Raw genomic sequence first — 9,227 nt, forward strand, 5'->3', positions numbered from 1 at the left:
GGATAGCCAGAAGACAGAAAGATCCCACCCAGAGCCATTCACTGCCGTCTGCTTTGTTAAGTGACTTCAGTAGAGTTTTCAGGCGGGTGGGTGGGGGAGGTGCGGAGTTCTTGGTTATATCGCTCCGTCCACCCCTGAACCCTACGCCTGGGTTCTGCTCCCTTCAGCCACCCAAGCCCCCGCCACAACAGTTCCCTGAGGAAATTGGGCGTGGGGTTTCCACTGAGACCGTTCGTGTTCTGTGGTGCCACAGACATGTCTGTAAAGCCTTCAGTTATGTTTGGGCGCGGTGGCACACGCCTGTGATCCCGGCACTTTGGGAAGTCGAGGTGAGTGGAGTGTGACTCCTCTGCTTCTCTTAGTGTCCAGCCACGTCTCCTCCCCAGTCCCGTGTTCACTCGGTCATCCCGCCCAGCACCGGACAGCAAGATCTCCTTCCAGAAGAGCAGTGGGGCTGGGTGGGGTGAAGATTAGAAAGAGGAAGGAGAATAGAAGCTCCAGGGAGCCTGGAAGGGTGGCACCCATCTTGGGGTGGGGTACCCCTTCCATAAAGGTCTCTAAAGCAAGGCCCTCCTTAGCTTACTTCCTGCCAGCCGAGGTCCCCAGTGTCACTTCAGTCTCGTTAACTCAGTGAGAGGGCGGTGGAACCCCTTGTCTGCCTCCCGGCTGGGGGAGGCATGGGGGGCATGGCATGGCTCCAGCTGTAGCAGAAGGTCCCACTCCTCTCAGCCTGGCTTTCCGGCTGGAGGTTTCCTTCTTGGATCTGAGTACCTGCGGTGTAACAGGCACCCTCCTCGGCCCTGGCCTTTGTCACATCCCCTCAGCTCCTGGGTGCCCCCAGCTCCAGTCTCCCAAGGCCTGAGGCAGAGCTTTGCCCAGGACCCCAGTTCCCCCCACAACAAGCTCTTTCTGCCTCGGGCCCCACACCCCACCAAGCCCTGGCTGGCCCCCGGCCCCCACCCCACCTCAGCAGTCTTCACTCTCAGCTGTGCCACGGATGGGGAGAGCAGGGCCGCAGGGCTCCATGAGCATCTAATTCAACTCCCTCATTTCACAGATGAGGACACTGACCCCAGGATCCAGGGCATGGCCGTACACTCAATGCCATGCCCCCTACAAGGGCCCTGGCACCTGCTGTGTGAGGGCAGGAGGGTTGATGGGAGAGTCGCCCTCCAAAAACAGGTGAGTGTCTGAGGTTCTGTGGCCCCCTGGGGGCATCTACAAGGTCATGGCTCCTTGGACTGCAGGAACAAAGTGAATGTCTATGGGTCGGGGACCTATCCACTCGCCCTGCTGAAAGTGTTCCTAAGTCCCCTGGGACTAACAACCAGCCTGCCTGCTGGGGAGGGCAGCTGCTACATCCTACCTTCAAGCCATACTTGCCCCCGTCGACCCCCATCCCATGGCCAGCTCCATTTCCTCCAAAGCACAGGCTCCACTGCCCGCCAGGTGGTGGGTCTCTTCCTCAAACCCTGGTTTGACTGCCCCAGAACCTGCAGGGTCAGCCTTGGAAATGCATTTCCAAGTAACACCACAAACCTCGAGGTACAGGACAGACAGGTGTGGGGCCATCATGCTGCCTGTTCTCCATCACTCTGGTGGTACCATGTCATCTGCTGAGAAAGACTCCTGGCCTACAGGGTGACCCTCACTTTCCTCAGGGCCACTGTTTGCAACGGACAGACAGCCTGGCAGGCCTTGAACCTCATTTTGTAGGTTCAAGGCCTGTCCCCCATCTGTTCACTATAAGCCTCACACACACCATTCTTCCGGGATACCCTCCCTGAGGCCACCTGGTCAACGCCCACAGGCCCTTTTGCTTCAGCCCAGGTCCTGTTAGCCGAGATTTCCCTTTCTGGGTGTGTCTCCTGCACGTAGCTCCACCCAGTTCTGTCATCCGTTGAGCTTGTGGCCCCAGGGGCCCCCTCGGTACTTGTCCATTCTGGAGAGTCCAGCAATGTAGGCTTTTCCCAAGACTTCCCACCCTGCACGTCTCCCACCTCATCCCCTCCTGGAACAGCTTCGTTGCAGAGACTCCCTCCCCACCACCCCTCACTGCCAGCCTCCATTCAGACCCCACTCCCTTCTGGGAGCTCGATTCCAGCAAGATCAGGATCAAGCCCCCACTCTGCTCCTTCTCCGGGCCTCAGTTTTCCCCATCTGTGAAATGAAGGGATTCATCAGAAGTCCTTCCCACATACTCAATCATGTAGGCATGACAGGGACATGTCACATCCTCAGAGGCACGATTAATCCAAGGAACGCCATGGGAGGGGAGGAGAGAGCAGGTGGCCTGTGCCTGCACTCAGGTCTTGATAAATTGTGAAATCTCTCCCTTACCCCTTCCTCAGAGGGCACTATTGTTCCTGATGTGCCAGCCTTGATGGCAGTGGATAGGGAGGCAGGGACAGAGACAATGTGGAAGTGTGGTCAGGTATCTACTTAGAAGTCTCCAGATGGAGCCGGGAAGTGCTAGGAGGCCAATGAGGCCAGTCTGTGGAGCAGTATCCTGCTGGGATGCAACTGAAATGCATTCACTGGGAACTGCTCCCCCACCAGCCCCACACTGAAGGGCTGGCTCTACCCCTCACAGGAACTGGCAGGGCAGGCAGTGAGACAACCCTACAGCCTCTAACGCAGTAGATAAGATTAATGCAGGGCCAACCCTCATATCAGAGTGGTTTTTCAGTTACCTGGACAAGTACTGAGGGAGGGGCCCCTGGGGCCACCAGCCCAAAGACCACAGAATTAGGTGGAGCTCTCTCTATGCAGGAGACACACACAGAGATCAGCTGATCCCTGGAACTTGGGATATTTCCAGGATTTTTGGGCCACTGACACTATGTTTCTATAAAGCCCTCTTTGGCCATCTCAGTTCCTTTCCAGGCTGAGCAGTGAAAGCCAAGTCTTAGCTCTCCAGGCCTGGGCCTCCCTGAGTAATTTCCAGGACAATGTGGGGGACAGTGTCAACCCACCAGCCAACTGCCCAGATTTCCCCTCCTGGTGAGTGAGGCCAAGCCACTTCATTTCTGTGTTTGAAGCCCATGTAAAAGAGACAGAGATTGTCCGTTTCAGAAACTGACTCTGTCCCTTCAGTCCTGGAACCTCAGGCGTCATCTGGTGACCATGGGGTCTCAACTCAACAGTTTAGCTCTCAAAACAGCCAGATAGAGCACTGAATTGAAAGGCTACAAATGAGAAGCTTCATCCCCCATGTCGTCCCCCCCGCCCCAGTGACTTGGCTTCTTGGGTACCTAGCTCTCTTCTCAGTTTAATAGGTAATAGATTTACATAGGTCAAATTCAAAGCATGCCAAGGGGCTCCAGAGAGAAGGCTCCCTCCTGTTGCCTTCCTCCACAGGGTAATCCTCTCTCAAATTCACCAGATCACTGCATCCAGACAAGGAGACACTGGATCTCTTGGTTATCATGGTTGCTTTCTTACCCCTCTCTAATTCCTTCCCAAACATAGCTACATCCCTTCCACTGTTATATAATCCTCCAATTTTAGTTGGTCAGGGAGATGGGATTCAAGACTTATCTCCCATTCTCCTTGAGTGCAGCACCCGAATAAAGCCCTTCTTCCCGGCAGTGATTGGCTGTGCAGCAAGCAATGGGACCTAGATGAAACCCCTGGTGTTTCGGTAACACATTCAGACTGTGGAACAGATTAACCCCGGCTCTCTAGAATTTGTTTTCTGAAGAAGAAACAAACACAGCAATAATGTCTTATAAAAAGGCATGAGTAACCCTAAGCCTGTAAACCCCATCCATCTGTAGGGCACCCCATCTCACAGCAAAGCATGAGTGACAGCTATGTGCTGAGAAGAATCTGAAAAGTAGCCATGCTTCCAAGAATGTCTCCCTCATAACATGATGGGATGAGTCCTTAGTGAATTGCCAAACAAAACAAAAAACACAGTTGCTAAAAAAGAAGGTTCCTCCTTTAGAATCCTTGTACTATCATATCAAAATATTGAGAAGGAGCATCTCTTAATTGACAGTAAGGACGCTGATGACTATTAGTGAATAAAAAGCCAGAAGAAGACATGAAGGACAAGAACTTATACACATTTAACATTTCGGCCAGGTCAAGTAACTACAATAACCTATATACAAGACAAACAAGACAAAGTGTATTTAGAATACATGCGATGAGTATTAATGCAGAAATGGACATTTCTCAGAATAAGATATGACTTTACAGATTACCATACAGAGAATATGATTTCATGCAGATGGAGAAGATGTGGGAGTTGTAGGGGAGCAATAGAAAATAAATTTCCTAGCTGGGTGCAGTAGCTCACGTCTGTAATCCCAGCACTTTGGGACGCCAAGGCCAGGAGTTCAAAGACCAGCCTGAGCAACATAGTGAGACCCTGGTCTATATAAAATATTTTTTAAAAAGTTTCCTGTACCTAGAAACAAATCCAAGATGTACTCTACAGAGAACCTCTACAGAGAAAAGTAACACCCTAAAGGTTATTGGGGAACTAAATAAATGAGACTGACCATGTCTCTGCATTGGGAACAGGCCCCCCAAAATCGGCCATAAACTGGCCCCAAAACTGGCCATAAACAAAATCTCTGCAGCACACTGTGACATGTTCATGATGGTCATAATGCCCATGCTGGAAGGTTATGGGTTTACCGGAATGAGGGCAAGGAACACCTGGCCCACCCAGGGCAGAAAACTGCTTAAAGGCGTTCTTAAACCACAAACAATAGCATGCGCGATCTGTGCCTTAAGGACATGCTCCTGCTGCAGATAACTGGCCCAACCCATCCCTTTATTTCGGCCCATCCCTTCATTTCCCATAAGGGATACTTTTAGTTAATCCAATATCTATAGAAACAATGCTAATTAATGACTGGCTTGCTGTTAATAAATATGTGGGTAAATCTCTGTTCGGGGCTCTCAGCTCTGAAGGCTGTGAGACCCCTGATTTCCCACTTCACACCTCTGTTTCTCTGTGTGTGTGTCTTTAATTCCTGTAGCGGCCACTGGATTAGGGTCTCCCCTACCGACTGAGGTGGTCTTGGCATCTCTGTACTGGAGGCAATATTGTGCTGGTAACAGTTCTGTCTGGTTGATGATTCAGCACAGTCCCAATCGAAATTCCAACAGGTTTTTCTGTGGAAATTGACAACCTAATTCTAACATTTATATGAGACTCTAAATGACCAAGAAGAGTCAAAACATTTTCTTGAAGGAGGCAAGATGTGAGGACTTGCTTTCTCAATATCAAGACACATTATCAAGTTACACAATTAAGGCAAAGTGGAATCAGAACATAGCAGACAACAGACCAATGGAAAAAAGAGTAATCCAGAAACAGACCTCTCCACACACATGGACACAATATCATACTGGGGGAGCATTGAAATTCACGTGAAAAGAAGAACTCATTCAGCTAGGGGTGCTGGGCAGCTGGCTACCATGTAAGAAGAAAGATCAAACTGGACTCCTATTTAACTCCCACACAAAAGTCAATTCTACATAGATTAGAGCCATAAAGAAAAGGCCACAAAGATCTTAAAAGATGATGTAGAAGAATATCATCTTTATGATTTAAGTAAGATAAAATGAGTACATACAATAAGGAAAGATTGACACACTGATGTTAGTAAGACACCGTAAGAATAAAAGACATGGTACAGTTTCTGCAACTGGTCTTAATGCAAGTGAGCCCCCCAACTGGGGCTCAGCCTGAGAGCGTTCTTGGCTTTGCACAGGAAATAATTTGTGACCCAACAGAAAAAAGTGAAAGCAAAGCAGGTTTATTAGAGCACCAGAGTACAGAAAAGTGGGTTTCACAGAGCATCCATACAGATGGATGGGGTTTAGAGGGCTACCCCACAGGCAGAGCAGCATTCCTGGACTACCAGCTCTCTATATGTATAGCTACTTCTTAATTATATGTTAAATAAGGGGCAGGTTTTTCATGAATTTTCTAGAAAAGGGATCCGGAGTTCCTGGACCTGAGGGTTCCTCCCCCTTTTAAACCACATAAGATAACTTTTGGGTATTGCCATGGCATGTGTAAACTGTCATGCTGCTGGTGGGAATGTCTTTTAGCATGCATTATCACTAGCATATAATGAGCAGTGAGGGCAACCAGAGGTCACTTTTGTCGCCATCTTGGTTTCAGCTGATTTCTTCATTGCATCCTGTTCTGACCAGATTCTGTTTTGATCAGCGGGGTCATGACCAAGGTCTTGACCAGTGCTTGGAAAACAAGTTCTGCTGATCTCCTACCTCAACATTACATTATTAGGAAACCCTATTAAACAGTATGAGCAAAGGACTTTAGAAGCCACTTCACAAAACAGAATATCCAATGGAAAACTTGTTCATCCTCAGTAGAAATCAGGGAAATAAGAACCACTATGACACACCACTACCAACCCCATCGGCTGTAACTAACATGCCCACAATCCCACTCCTCGGTATATCTATCCTGGAGAAACTTGTATCTGGAAGCAACCCAATGTCCATCAAGCATTGAATAGATAAATTATGCTTGTTCATTCACGGAATTATTCAACAGCAGTGAAATGAACAAGCTATAGGTACGAATATCACCACAGACAAATCTCAAACACATTGAACAAAAGCCACAAGATGCATATAATGCAGTTCCATTTATATGAAGTTTGAAAACAAGAAGCCCCAAATTGTATTGTTCAGAGGATGATGTGTAGGTCGGAAAATTGTGAAGAAAGCCAGGAAAATGGTTTCTATCACGGTCAGGACAGCAGTCCCATCGACCAGGGGCATTTGGGAGGTGACGGGGTGCTGCAGTATTTTTCTGTTCTTACAAGTGTCTGTGTATATTTATTAAACCTTATGCATTTTTCCATATCTCATATTCCCTGATACAAAAGTTAACATGCACAGTAGAAGGGAGTGAACAGGAAGTGAAGAGCACCACCACCAGGTCGACGGTTGGGTACTGTGCCATGCAGAGGCACTGCCCAACTGCCCCATCCTTCTAAGACCTTGCCAGTCACTGGCCCATATGGAGGGCTGTTCCCACTTTGTTGGCCTCTTCCCCAGCCCACCTCCAGCCTCCCTGAGCTTCCCACCACTGTTTCTCCTGGGATTGGGGGCCTCATCCTCCTCACCTCCTTGTTTCCCCATGAGGTGCTTATGTCCCTAAACAAGCACCCCCTTAGCGCCCCCTGTCTAGCTCAGCCTTTCGGGGCCCTGCTTTGCCGTGTGCTCCCTGCCTTCTGGCAAGTGCTGTGACCCTCACAACTGTGGTGGAGGCCCCAGGATTGGAATGGGAAGAAAGGCGTGTTCTATTTAAGCCCCCTTAAATCCAGCAGAGGCTTTGAGCTTTGAGTCCTCAAGTAACCACATAAAAGTCTGAGGCTTTGGGATGCCTGGTGTGTGCACCGGGGCTTCACGGGGACCACGCTGGCTTCTGGCCTTGGCAGTTCCCCACAGTGCTTTGGAGCCATGAGCTGATCCTTATGGTCTTAGGGTTGGCTTTTAACTAGTGGCCCAGGCCGGAGGTCCCACCTTGCTGATATAAATAAGGTCCATGTGGGGGTATGACCTTGGCAACTCAGGACAGTGCTCTGGGGACGGTCACGGCTCAGAGCCATGTTCTCTGCCTACCGCACAGGCCTCCTATTAATCCAAACAGAGATGGTGCAGAGGAGGCTACAGAACCTCTGAGGCATGAATGGAGGAGGGCAGGCCCAGGCTTGCTGCCTTTCCTGTGCTCTCAGCCAGGTCTGAGGTCACCACTTCCAACTGCGAAGGCAGCAAGGGGCCGGTGCACCCTGGTATGACTCTTGTACCACCCACAGTGGAGTTGTGCCAGATGAGCTGCCCCCGAAGCCTCCTGCCAGAACAGGGACTGGGGAGGGTCCCTCCTGAACCCACAAAGCACATCCCTAGGCCTGCTGAGTTCGTCCCCTTGTGCGGCTCAGCTTTACTGTGGATTTGTGCCTTATGTACATTTTGTTTTTATTTGTTTTTTCTTTTTGGAGACAGGGTCTCACTCTGTTGCCCATGCTACAATGCAGTGGTGCAATCAAGCTCACAGTAACCTTGAACTCCTGGGCTTAAGTCATCTTCCCGCCTCAGCTTCTTGAGTGACTGAGACTACAGTTTTGTACCACCATGCCCAGCTAATTATATTTTTATTTTTGTAGAGACGGGATCTCACTAGGTTCCCCAGGCTGGCCTCAAGTGATCCTCCCGCCTTGGCACCCCAGAATATTACAGGGATCACAGGTATGAGCCACCGTGCCCAGCTATTACATACATTTTGACCCAGGAGTTGGGAGAGTCATGGCTTTGCCCATAGAAAGGCAAGAGTTTGTTAATGGACAACAGCATTAAAGGGAATCAGAGCCCTTCAGAGAATATGCTGTTTTCTTGCGTTGAGATAGAGAAACAATGAAATCAATACACATCTAAAGTTAGCAAGGGCCATCCAAATGGCTTTTGTTGAGAACCGCCTGTCCCAGGGAATTGGGTTTACTTAGGAGATCCAGAAGGAACTGGAATAGTTTGAAACACACACCACAGTCTTACCCTTAGAAGGGGAGCAGTGGTGTCAGGAGGCAGGTTGGGCAGAGATGAGGGATCATGGGACCCTGGAGTGGGCCAGACCAACGTAGGGGACAGGAAAGCTCCCTGATGTGAGGGGAGGGCAGACGTTGGGAACAGACAGGGTCACCACCAGGGAACCAGGTGACCCAGAACACTCTTGAGGGGTGGCCATTCAATGCTGCAGACAGTGACTCTGTAAGAACCAGAAGCCATTCCATGAGCCAGGGCAGCCCTCAGAGGCTGTAGGAAATTTGGACAAATTAAAGGACAGAAGATCAGCATCAAACATTGAGAATATTTTGGGTACACTTGGGGAAAGTGCAGTTACTGTGGGTGGGTGCCTGGGGTTGCTCAGGTCCTAAGGGAATGCATTTTTTAAATGTAGGGATTAGGTGGCAAGGAGGGTTCAGTGGAGTCCTCCCTGAGGAGAGCACAGCCAGTCAGGAGAGAGGGGCTGACGGCAGGGAGGCTGATGGCCACGGCCGCCATCTCTTGGGTGCAGCCGTGGGACTGTTTCAACGGCAATTCTTGTGGCAAACCTGGGATTGCCTGGTTTTGCTTTCTGTTGCCAGGGGAGACCCCCAAGTGACAAAATCTAGAGGAATATGTCAGAAAAAGTAAATATATGGTCCGGAAAGCAAAGAGAAAGTAAAAGG

The 9,227-nt window shown here is 49.8% G+C and overlaps 1 non-coding gene across 1 annotated transcript; it reads left to right on the forward strand.

The window, feature by feature from the left end:
- Positions 1–7,672: 7,672 nt before the first annotated feature.
- MIR7191 (microRNA mir-7191) lies at positions 7,673–7,752 on the forward strand. The gene has a single exon (NR_128377.1). It is a non-coding gene; the product is annotated as a microRNA mir-7191 (primary transcript).
- The last annotated feature ends 1,475 nt before the right edge of the window (positions 7,753–9,227 follow it).

The sequence above is a fragment of the Macaca mulatta genome, chromosome 10, assembly GCF_049350105.2.
Source record: "Macaca mulatta isolate MMU2019108-1 chromosome 10, T2T-MMU8v2.0, whole genome shotgun sequence".
In the NCBI taxonomy this organism is placed as follows: Eukaryota; Metazoa; Chordata; class Mammalia; order Primates; family Cercopithecidae; genus Macaca; species Macaca mulatta.